This window comes from Canis lupus, chromosome 7 (assembly GCF_048164855.1).
Source record: "Canis lupus baileyi chromosome 7, mCanLup2.hap1, whole genome shotgun sequence".
NCBI classification, from domain to species: Eukaryota; Metazoa; Chordata; class Mammalia; order Carnivora; family Canidae; genus Canis; species Canis lupus.
The window spans coordinates 10,390,824-10,403,528 of NC_132844.1; the positions used below are offsets into that span (position 1 = coordinate 10,390,824).

Genomic DNA, 12,705 nt, shown 5'->3' on the forward strand with positions numbered 1-12,705 from the left:
TGGTAATACATGTCTGTCTCTAGCTGTGCCCTTGGGGTAGATACAGAAAAACCTGTGCCAGGCAGTGATCGGCAAATGAAAGGAAACTGTTACAATGCAACTTTAATGGACCCAAACCTAAATTTACTCAGTTTTTTCCATTTGATTCCATCTCCACCACCGGCTCTAGTCCCATCCACCATAGCCTCCTAAGTGGTCTCCCAGGCATACGCTTATGTCTATATCCAAATCACATCCGTCAGGAAGATCTCAGGATGCAAATCTGATTATGTCACCACCAACATCCCTTGCCTTCCAATGCTTAAATTCCCAGAGTTTCCCCTTCTCCTAGGATGAAATCTCTACTCCTCACCTTGCCTCCAAGCCCTGCGTGGTGTGGCACTTGCATACCCTGCCAGCCTCCATGCCTATTATGCTCCCCATTTCTCCAGTCACTTCCTCTGATGCACCATGCTCCCTCACCCAAGGCCTTTGCACACATGGCTTCCTTTCCCCAGTCCTCGTTACCTACTTAATTTCTCATCCTTCAGCTCTCAGTTCAACTGCTTCTCCAAGTGAAGATGCCCCTGTTCAATTATGTTTTCATAAAACCGTTCCCTTTTTTGCAAAACACGTATCTCGGTTTGTATTGTAAGTACACATTTATCTTTGTGATTGTTGGATTAATGTTTATCTCCCCGTCAGACTCTGAACTGCCTGAGTGCAGGGATGATGCTGTTTTTGTGTCCTCAGTGACTAGCACAGTGACAGATTATGTAGTAGTTGCTCAGGAAATACCTCATTACTAAGTGAAAAAAAATGATGATTATCATCATTGCTAATATTTGCTGCCTTCTAGACACTCTTCTGGAAGTCATTTGTGACTCATCCAATCCTCACAATGCCATATTAGGTATATTTGCTATTATTATGCCCATTCTACAGATGAGGAAACTGAGGCACAGATAAAGAACTCAAGGTTACAGAGTAATTGGGAGCATGAGCGTTTGTACCCAGTTTCCACGCTCTGTCACTGTCTGACATACTGCCTCTTGGGGTGAGGGCTTTATCATTTAATTGAGACACCAAACCTATGAGCTAAGTATTACCATGTCCATTGCACAGATACGTAAACTGAAGTTAAGTGAATTAAAGTAACTTACCCAAGGTCAAGAGCTTGTTAAGTGACAAAGCCAAAATTTGAATCCAGGTCCCCTAAAAATTATGCAGTTTCCTGTGTGTCGCAGTCCTTTTCTGGGTGCCTTAATACCTATCAAATGAGAAATTCTGGTCTGGAGAAAATAGCTAGAAAATCACTAATTATGACAATACAAAATATAACTCATGATTTAATGAGTTCTTGCTGTGCACGAGGTACCATGAGGGGATTTTTCTAGGGATTGCCACATTAAATCCTGACAAAGACCTTCTGAAGAAAAAGCGCCCCGATACTTTCAGCGGCTTGGTAAAAGGGGACTGTGTGAGTCCAGGGAGCAAGTATTCCCCCAAAGAATCAGAAGATAAAAAGCTAGAATGATATGCAATTTGTGTGGCTGGATGCTGATGGCTGGATTCATTTTTGAAGCATTCCTAAGATTACCGAGAATGAAATACCAGTAAGGGATGTTTATTTATTTATTTTTATTTTATTTTTTTTTGGTTAAAAAATATTTATTCAACTTAAATACCCCATTTTAAGTCTTAATCCATATTTAATCATTCATCCATATATTTATTTTCTGAGTACATACCATGTATCAGTGAACACCATATATCTGTATGTTCTTTTTTTAAATAATAAATTTATTTTTTATTGGTGTTCAATTTGCCAACATACAGAATAACACCCAGTGCTCATCCCGTCAAGTGCCCCCCTCAGTGCCCGCCACCCAGTTACCCCCACTCCCCACACTCCTCCCCTTCCACCCCCCCTTAGTTCGTTTCCCAGAGTTAGGAGTCTTTCATGTTCTGTCTCCCTTTCTGATATTTCCTACCCATTTCTTCTCGTAAGGGATGTTTAAATGGGAGAAAAAGCTTATGATTTATGTGTTGTCCTCTTTGCATTTAAAGAGTGCAGACACTGATCAGGATAGAAACCAGGCAGGGAAGCCCTGGTCTGCAATGTCCTTTCACCCTAGTCTCTTCCGTGGTATGCAGTGTGGTTGCGACATATGCTGAAATAGAAATTCCGGGCCACTAGATTCGGAAATGTATTTACACCGTGTTTCTGTAGTCTGTGCATGTACCTTCTGTTTATTACTAAATAAGCTCTATATTCATCGTTGTTGATTCAATCGAAGACTGACATACTGACACTGAAAAGATGAAGCAAGATTATATCTCAGAGTAAAACATGCAGCCTAGAAAATGAAAGCTCAGAGGTAAATACCGATATCTGAATAAAGAAGCAATTTTCAGAGTTTACTTTACATGGTTCTTAAGGAGCCTATCACATTTATATCTGTGTATGTTATTTCTCACAACAAAACTAGTGAATGCTTATTTAATACTTTCAGATAAGGGTGAGGTTTTGCCTAGGACTTCTTCCAGAAAAACCAAGAATAACAAAAAAACAAAAAACAAAAAACAAAAAAAAAACCACAAAAAACCCCCCAAGTGTAACAAATTATTGCCTGCATTGATTACAATACCTCCCCCCACCCCCCACCCCCCCAAAAAAGAAGGTTCTGGTTGTTGCACTCTTACTATCAGAGGAGTGATTTGTGTAGAGCTGTCATTTACATTACTTGCCTCCAAATGGCAGGTTAAAGATAGATGAGGACATGAATGGAAATCTCTCTTTTTGAGAAATGCACATTCATGTTCCATATGTGATATGAAACATGCCTATTGTCCCACAGATTCTTTTCCTCCATTAGCCTCTTCCCTTTGCTTCAGAATTACCTCTAAAGAAATGAAATGGAACTGCATTTTATATTAAAATGGTGGGAATACCTTTTTTTTCTTCTTCTACAGAATCGAAAGATTTCTTTAATTTTTTTTTCCAGACAGAAAAATTTGCCGCTACCTGTATCTTTGGGCTTTACCTAGCTGATAAACAGCCCATGGATTATACAAACATAACTGCATTTCCATTATCTCTCTCCGACAAATTACAGGCTGCCAATAGAACTGCCATAGCAGAGAGCAGGCATTTGGTTTTAAACTGTCTTCTTTTGCTGAAATCCTTAAAACAAGGCCATGATTCTTCATATTTAGTTGAAATAGAAAATGCTCAGGCTCAATGCACACAGGGAAATTGCAACCTCCTTCTCTCCCTCCCCCTCTGCATCTCCTTTCATTTATGGAGACCCTTTACTGCATTGCAGTCCTGCAAAGCTCTCAGGGAGCCGGAACCATGGAGGGGGGCAGGGGAGGGGGACTGCATGCCAAGCACCACCGCCTCTTTTATAGCCAAACCACAGAGCCTCGCTTGAGGTCATCTTTTACATTGTATTTCGATTTTATAGACCTGCTTTCAATAAAGAGAAGACAGACACATTGCTGAGATGTGTGCAGCGTGACAGTTTTATAAGCAGAAAAGAAAAACCCAACGGTTATTCAGTTACCTACCAGTCTCCTCTAATGCTGCAGTCTTGGAAGAGGTGGTGGGAGAAAGAAAAGTTCTCATTTCAGTACGTGACAGTAGACACAGGAAGCTGTATGGTCTGATTATTTTGGTTATTTTTCCTTGAAAAAAAAATCAAAAGGGAGAGAAGGTACTCACTGTCCTGCTTTTTCTCTCTGAACTTTTTTTTGTGCTATTATGAAATAATACCATATTTTGAAATGATTTTACTTGGTCTCTTGACAAACTACATTTGTTTTTTTTTTTATTTTTTTTTATTTTTTTATTTTTTTATTGGTGTTCAATTTACTAACATACAGAATAACACCCAGTGCCCGTCACCCATTCACTCCCACCCCCCGCCATCCTCCCCTTCTACCACCCCTAGTTCGTTTCCCAGAGTTAGCAGTCTTTACGTTCTGTCTCCCTTTCTGATATTTCCCACACATTTCTTCCCCCTTCCCTTCTTTTCCCTTTCACTATTATTTATATTCCCCAAATGAATGAGAACATATAATGTTTGTCCTTCTCCGACTGACTTACTTCACTCAGCATAATACCCTCCAGTTCCATCCACGTTGAAGCAAATGGTGGGTATTTGTCATTTCTAATAGCTGAGTAATATTCCATTGTATACATAAACGACAAACTACATTTGTAAGAGATTCTTCTGTTTCGCTGGGGTGTCTAGGACTGTGGGGTGGGACGGTTTCTTCTTTGGGCCCTAGGAGAGGGACATGCCTACTCTCATACTTATTGAAGGTTATTTAAGGAGGAAAATCCTGGTCTTGAGGATGTTTCTCAGGAATGGCCTCTGCTGAACCTCTGTGGTCCAGGCAGTGCAGCAAACTCCTCTCCTTGGGTGGTTAGGGTGTGTGATCCCTGTTGGGGTCACTCCAGTGAAGACTATCCACAGAGTTGAATGCCTAGGCAGTGGCTCTCTCTGAGCTTCAGTTTCCTGATCGGAATAATCAGGACAGTAAAACCTACCCTCTCCTTCCCCCGCCGGGCTGTGAAAATTAAATGAGATAATGCATGTGAAATACTTTGTCACATAGAACCTTCTCTCCATGTGGAAGCTGTTTCTGGTTTCATTGTCATTGCTGTTTTTATATAAGGAGATGGATGTTCCTCTCCTCACTTGCCCCATCTCCCTAAATGTATTTGAACCTCCCGTCTAGTGTAGGGAACTTCTTTCTCAAATTCTTCTTCCTAGCCATTATCAGAAAGTTGAATCAAATACTGGGTTTGTTGTCTGCCTCTCCTACCAGATGACAACTCCAGGAAGAAGGTGCTATATCCTTTGGCTCATCAGTGTTTCCCTGTAGCCCAGTGCCAAGCACATGGGCATTGAGCAAGTATTCAATGACGAACATGGAGGAGTGCTTAGAAAGTTCATGAGTCCACAGTTGGGACCTCTTTTGTTCTTCCACTTGCCCCTTCCGGTAGGGGCTGCCGTCACTGGGCAAGGTGAAGATGTGGAGATAATTTGGGGAAGTGGGAGCTTTCCTCTGGAATAGCCTAATGATTTTTCCATTTCATTAAAATATCCCCCATTTCCATTTTAGTTTGATTTCCTTAGCACCTGTAATCCTTTTAGGAAAGCAGGCCAAATGCCTTCACTAAATCATTTGATTGAAAAAAAATGCTTCAAGGAATTAAAGAATGCATGTTCTTATACTTGTTCATTGAAAACAGACCTCTAGCTAAAAATGTTTGCTTATTTCATTGCTGACCTCTCATTTGAAGCTAGTTCAAGTGAAGTCTAGATTGTTCTTAGAAGCTTACAATTAACCTCAAGTCATGAAAGTGAGAAGAAAATGATATGAACATTTATTTTATTTCAGTGCATACTCAGAACTTCTGGAGACCTGTGTAATGGACTATAGTCTATTAATGTAGTACATTTATAATTTAAGGGATTTAAAAATAATTATCTTTACTAACATTAAATTATTTATGTTGAAATCTTTTTTTGTTGTTGTTTTTTTTTATGTTGAAATCTTAATAAGGTATACAACTTTTATGAACTGTGGAATTACTGTAACGTTTTGAAAGTTGCTCCTTATCCTGCCTTTCACTGATTCAGTGTATGATACTGCGGAGGGCTTTGTGACTTTTGTTTTGAGTATTTAAAACTAATATAGTATGTGGTACTTTTTAGCTGCCTCTTCGGAGGACTACGGAATGAAAATGAAATATTTCCTGAAAAACAGTTTTGGAAGAGCAAATATAAAGGCTAATATATATGTTTTTTATCTGTATAAATGTTTGCATATGTATGAAAATGTCATTTTGGAACTTTCAGCAATCTTTTTTTTTGAAGTATGAAATATTTATACAAAATAGCATCTGTAGCATATATTCAATGTTATTAAGCATAATAACAAACTAGCAGTTCTTAACATAGATAAATCTCAAATATCCTTTTTATTTATTTATTTTTTTAAAAGCTTTTATTCATTTATTTGACAAAGAGAGAGAGCAGAAGCAAGGGGAGCAGCAGGCAGAGAGAGAAGGAGAAGCAGGCTGCCTGCTGAGCAAGGAGCCTGACTTAGGGCTCGATCCCAGGACCCTGAGGTCAGGACCTGAGCCAAAGGCAGATAATCGACTGAGCCACCCAGATGCCCCTCAAATATTCTTTTTAAAAGTAAATACTTCATTATTCTCCTTTGAGCCTTGCTGGCAGTTACTACTATTTTATTTTATTTTATTTTATTTTATTTTATTTTATTTTATTTTATTCATATTTTAGTGTGTGTGTGTGTGGGGAGGTGGGGACAGAGAGAGAGGGAGCAAGAGAATCCCTGGTAGGTCCAGGTCCAGCATGGAGTCTGTCGTGGGGCTGGATCCCACAACCCTGAAATCATGATCAGAGCTGAAATCAAGCATCTGACACTTAATTGAACCAAGCACCCTCTACTTCATTTTAAATGTAAAACATGTCAAATAAATGATGTTTAGCTTGGAGCACCCAGAAATAAGGCTTGGTAGAGTAGCATTCTGCACTGGAGGGTGAGTGGTGGGTCAACCATTAAGCCGCTGCCCTCCTGGGCCCCTCTAGGCACAGAGTGAACACCATTGTGAGGTCACTCAGTCTGATAGGTCACTCAGGCAGGGATAGGGACACCTGGAAAGTTTCTTTAACTCAGGTTTAAGGCGGCGATAAATGTATCAAGAATGAGTGAACCCATGTTGTGGAATGTGAGTTGCACTTTATTATTATATTTTTATTATATATGTTATTTTATATTATTATACTATTGTTTTAAGTGCAAATATATATACATAATTTATTCATGAGCGACACAGAGAGGGAGGCAGAGACACAGGCAGAGGGAGGAGCAGGCTCCCTGTGGGGAGCCCGGTGTGGGACTCCATCCCAGGACCCCGGGATCACGTCCTGAGCTGAAGGCAGGTGCTCAACCACTGAGCCACCCAGGCGTCCCTTAAGTGCAATTGTTTTTTTTTTTTTTTTTCTTAAGTGCAATTGTATTAAACAAAAATATCAAATGGTATGCCAAAGGACTCAGCTATTCACTTCTGGCCCCTCCTGATTAGGAACTGATGACCTGTAATTTTGTATCTCTGCTCACCATGGAAGCTGTTTCTGTTCTGGTCTGGTTCCTATTTCTCCTGTTTGTTAGTTGTTCAGTCTTTCCATGTCCTCTTTTCTCCATGCTATTTTGCCTTGTCTCATTGGTTTGTGCTGGAGTCAGAACCCTCCTGGTAACAGTATGCTTTTTATTACTTGCAGATTTGAGTAAAGATTTGATTTCTTTTGCCTACATCGTTTATAGATTCTGTGGCTTGCTTTCTCTGATACACTGCAAAATATTTGTGTCCATTATTATTTCAATGTAACTCTTCTATTTTTTTTAAGCTATGCTTTTTTTTTTTTTTAAGATTTTATTTGAGAGAGAGAGAAGGAGCATGAGCCGGGGGGAAGGGCAGACCACAGAGGGAGAAGCGGACCCCCTGCCCAGCAGGGAACCCCATGGGAGGCTGGATCCCAGGCCCCCGGGATCATGACCTTGGCCGAAGCAGACCCTTCACTGACTGAGCCACCCAGGCACCCTCTCAGCTATGCATTTTATCCATTTCCATCTGAGTAATTTTCTTGTTGAATTCTGTAGTTAAGTGGAGAGGAGGGTTATGGGTTCTTTTGGCTTTTGGCCAGGAGGAATAATTTCAGTGTTGGGTTTGAGCTGACAGTGGGATTCTTCATTGGGCAGATGTGTAGACACCATTACACTTTGGTATAAATGGGATTTCACTCTTTATTAAGGGATTAAATAATGTGCCTGCTGGTCAGAAAGACTTCAACATTCTCATGAGTCAAGGTAGGTATTAGTTCTACATGGACTATTTCCATGTAAATAATGAACATGGACAGGTAAGCTCAGTATTGTGCTTTGTTCCAAGAATACGATGTTTCATAATACTTGCTTTTTAAAATGCTTTACTCATTTGGAGATTCTAATCTAGAAATAACTGCTTCCCCTATTTTCTGTGACTAAAAATAGATGTTGATTTACAGAGACTTCGAAAGGCTGTAGTCTGCGTGAGAATACAGATATATTGTGCTCATGTTGGTCATAACCCTGTTGCCTTAGTGTGGTCTCTAGATCCATAAAATAGGCTTGATGTCAGAAGTTAATTGAGAACACAAGTTGTCTGTTAATTGCATGTTTATGAATAGGTTCCATATAAAATGTTACAAGTTTTTCTTCTCCAAATGCCTATCATACTGAAATTCAAAACATGATTTTCTTTAAAAAAAACTTTTATTTTTAAATAATTAAAAATTTACGGAAGACTTGTAAAGATAGTACAGAGAGGTTCTGTATATCCTTCACCCTGCTTCCCCTAATGCCAGCATCTTACACATAACCATGGTATGTTTATCAAAATAAGAAATTCACATTGGTATAATATTATTAAACTACAGACTTTATTTAGATTTTACAAGTTTTATTGCCTGTGAAGGACAGATTTTTAAATCATCTTATTTATAGGGCACAGAATTATTTTACTAAAATGCTTAATAAAATTATACCTTTATGGGATTAGGAAGTAGAACTAATGTAGATATATATTTTTGGGAACTTCTCAGGAAAGTTAGTGAAGGATGTTAAATAATTTTATAAGATGAAAACATTAAAATGTTCAGCATTTTAATTTTGATGTACAGAATTGATTATTCTGACCAATATATTCATTATTCTATATAGTCATTATAGTATTATTTTATGAGTATTTCTTTCAAATGAATGCATTTTTTGGTTTTCTTGAAGGTCAGGAGTGTGAACATAAGGAAATTTCTACAACAATATTTTTTTCATCCTGCATTCTTTAAAGTTAGTGACTTTCTCTCAGGCTTTCTGCTATAAACATGACGAATTTTTGTGTATTATGAAAAATACTGCCAATTTTGATGAGAGCTAGAATAATTTTTATTTTTAAAAATGTGCATTAAAAAGCACAACAAGCAATCTGATGAATAAAAAGATAAATACAATAGGGAAATATATAAATAATTTTGTTTTATTCTTAAAAAGATATTACACTAACCCTTCTATTTTTTCATTTCATTTGATAACTTAACAAATTAACACATTTTATTTTTTTATTTGTTAATACATTAGAAAGAAACCCATTGTCTTTGTCCCACTTTGCTCTTTTGTGCTCCTTGTGCTTGGTGTAGGTATCATACCTTGGATCTCTGACTTTTCAAACATTTTTTTCATAAATATCTGAGCACTAGTATAAGTATAAGGGAAAGATTTTTAAAAAAATATTTATTTATTTTATGAGAGAGAGAGAGAGAGTGAGAGAGAGAGAGAGTAGGGAGAGGGAAAAAGGGTGAGGGAGAAAGAATCTCAGACACTCTGCTGGGAACCTGAAGGATGATTCAGGTCAACCTGAATCAGATCAACCTGAAGGGCTTGATCTCAGGACCCTGAGATCATGACCTGAGCTGCAATCAAGAGTTGAATGCTAAACTGACAGCCACCCAGGCACCCTGTGTAAGGAACATAGTTTAAAAAGTGTATGTGTGGTGGTTGTGGTGGGGTAATGTCACCAAGATGGTGATATAGACTGTTCCTGACTTTGCTCCCACAAGAAAAATAACTAACAGGTATTCAACAACAAGACACCACTGAGAGCATCCTAGAATACATGGGTGAAGTTGAAGCATCCTCTGTACCACAGAGATCAAAAGAGATTGTATCAGAAGGGTAAGAGAAGTGGCTACTGACTGCATTGCCTCTCTCCCAGGCCAGTGCAGCACCACACCAACAAATTTCTTCTGAGCATCCAGTCCTTCAATGGGAAAAGTGAGCACAGTGGGGACAACCAGCTACCGGCTAGCATTATGGGTTGTTTTGTGGGAGCCCTTACTCTGATCTCATACCTCAGGGATTGCAGAAGAATCTGTGGTGCTCAACCAGTGGGAATCTGACTGTGATGGAGAAGAGGGAGGGACTCGCAGCAACCAGTACATGGATTTTGGCAGGCTGAGTTCATACCCATGGTGCCCAAGTAGTAATCCCAACCAGTGGTTTTGCTCTCTGACTAAGGAACCAAATTGGGTTACCCTCTGACTGGGAGCTCGGCAGGGTGCAGATCTGTTTGAAACAGATCCTCAAATGAGTTTTGAGATCACCGGAATCCTGTTTTCTGATATCCAGGCAATGAGCTAGACCATAGCCCCACCTGCTATGGAGTGTCTTCCAGCCCTGTTTCACCAGAAGGGCTGGAGACAACTCCTGGAAGATGCATGGTCCAGCAGCACTTGAGTGAAGAGAGGTGGGTGGGCAGAGCCATTAGTTTGCAGAGAAAAGCCAGTGGCCCTGCTTGGTCAGGAACTTAGGGTGCAGATCAGCATGAATTAAGTCAAAAAAGAGCTTTACGAGCATTAGAGCTGCTTCCCCCACTGTGCGTGGGTAGGGAATTTAATTTGTAGCCCTGCCCATTGCTGAATATAGCCTTCAGACTATCTGATCAAGGAACTTAACCAGAATGCATGGGAAACTATGTAGCCCATCCAACAGTCCTATGCACAACAGCATTTGAATAGGGAGCACAGCCTTTGGCTTTCCCTGCCTGAAGAGCAAAACTGACCAAGAAGTTCAGTGTTCACTCTTGACTGATTCGGGTCCACAAACAATGAGCTGTATAAGCATTGGGTCCCATTCTCCTGCCCTGCCAGGGCAGGGAGGTTACTTCATATTACCATCTATTAATCTAATACCCAGTCCCAACTATCTAGTGAGCCTGACCAGAAAATCCAGACAACAGTGGAGTCCATCCAACAGCCTGTTGGGTGGGTAACCAAGCCAGCAATCTCATCCATTTGTTATCAGCCAGTGGTACACCCCTTATCCTTGTTCTCAGAGCTTGAACAGTTGCCTTGTCCCAAAATAGACCATGGTAGCAGGCTCCCCCTCCCCAAAGACATAACCCAGAAACCCAAACTAAGCTGAGTGGTGAAGAACTGCAGCTTCCAAAGCAAACTTATAAAGTCTAGAAGAGGAGCTTGATTATTCAAATGTGCAGGTACTAATATAAGGAATCAAGCATCATGAAAAATCAGGTAAATGATACCATTGAGGGAACTAGTAAAGTTCCATTAACTGACTCTAAAGAAATGGAGATCTATGAACTGTCAAAAAATTCAGAATAATCCTCATAAGGAAGTTTAGTGAACTATAAGAAAACACAGACAAATAACTAAATGAAATTAGGAAAACAGTGCAGGAACAAAATGAGAAATTTAACAAGGAAATTGTAACCGTAAACTGTGCCCCCCCCACCCGCTGCCAATCCTATAGTTGAATGATTCAGTAAATGAACTGAAGAATTCAGTGGTGTTTCAAAAGTAGACTAGACAATGCAGAAGAATCAATGAGCTGGAGGATAGAATATTTGAAATTACCCAGAGGAGCAAAAAGGAAAAAGAAAAAGAGTGAAGAAATCCTACGGAAACTATGGAGCACAATGAAAAGAAACAGTATTTACATTATAGGAATCTCAGAAGGAGAAGAGAAAGAGAAAGGGACAGAAAGTATATTTCAAGCAACAAGGCTCTTAACCTGGGGAGAGAAATGGACATCCAGATGCATGAGATTCAAAAGACCCCAAGTAGGTTGAACCCAAATAGGGCTACACTGACACACTTTGTAATTAAATTGTCAAAAGTTAAAGACAGAGAAAGAATTTTAAGAACAGCAAGAGAAAAGAGAGAAGTTATATAAAAGGGATCCCCCATAAGATTATTGACAGATTTCTCAACAGAAACTTTCAGACCAGGAGAAAATGAGAAGTTGTATTCAAAATATGGAAAGAAAATAACTGTCAGTCAAGAATTCTTTTTTTTTTTTTCTTTTGTCAGCCAAGGATTCTATACCTGGTGAAGTTGTCCTTCCAAAAAGAAGAATGGATAAAGACTTTTTCTGCACAAACAAAAGCTGAGGGAGTTCATTACCACCAGACCTGACTTATAAGAGATGCTATAGGAGGTTCTTTGAGTGGAAGTAAAAAAATATTAGTTAATATCATAAAAACATAAAAAGGTAGCCTAAGTCTCTCTGGTAATGGTAAATATATAGTCATAATTAGATTCTGCAATATGGTAATAGTGGTGCATAATTTATTTACAATGCTAGTTTTAAAGTTTAAAAAAATTAACATATTAAAATAACTATAACTACAATAACCTTTTATTAGTTACACAATATAAGAACATATAAATTGTAACAGCAATAACTTAAATGTGAGAAGGAGGCGAAATTAAAGTGTAGGGTTTATGAATGCTATTGAAGTTAAGTTGCTATCAGTTTAAAATAGGGTGTTAAAAGTTTAAGGTATTTTATGTAAGCTTTATGGTAACCACAAGGGAAAGTTCTTTAGTAATTACACACAAAAGAACATGATAAAGAAATCAAACAAACTGATATCAAAAGACATCAAAACACACAAAAAAAGACAGTAGGATAAGAAGGCTAAGAAACAATGTATCTACGAAATAACTAGAAAGCAATGAACAAAATGGCAATAGTTAAGTCCTTACCTATCAATAATTACCTTACGTACTAGATTAAACTCCAATAAAAAGACGTAGAAAGGCTGAATGGATTAAAAAAAAAAAAACC

The 12,705-nt window shown here is 38.8% G+C and overlaps 1 long non-coding RNA gene across 17 annotated transcripts in view; it reads left to right on the forward strand.

Annotated features, from left to right (window-relative positions):
• Window positions 1–6,652: 6,652 nt before the first annotated feature.
• LOC140636580 (uncharacterized) overlaps window positions 6,653–12,705 on the forward strand; it is a 456,565-nt gene continuing 450,512 nt past the window's right edge. For all 17 annotated transcript variants that reach the window (XR_012033782.1, XR_012033777.1, XR_012033785.1 and 14 more), the window contains exon 1: window positions 6,653–6,751. This is a non-coding gene — a long non-coding RNA (uncharacterized lncRNA). The remainder of the gene's footprint in view (window positions 6,752–12,705) is intronic.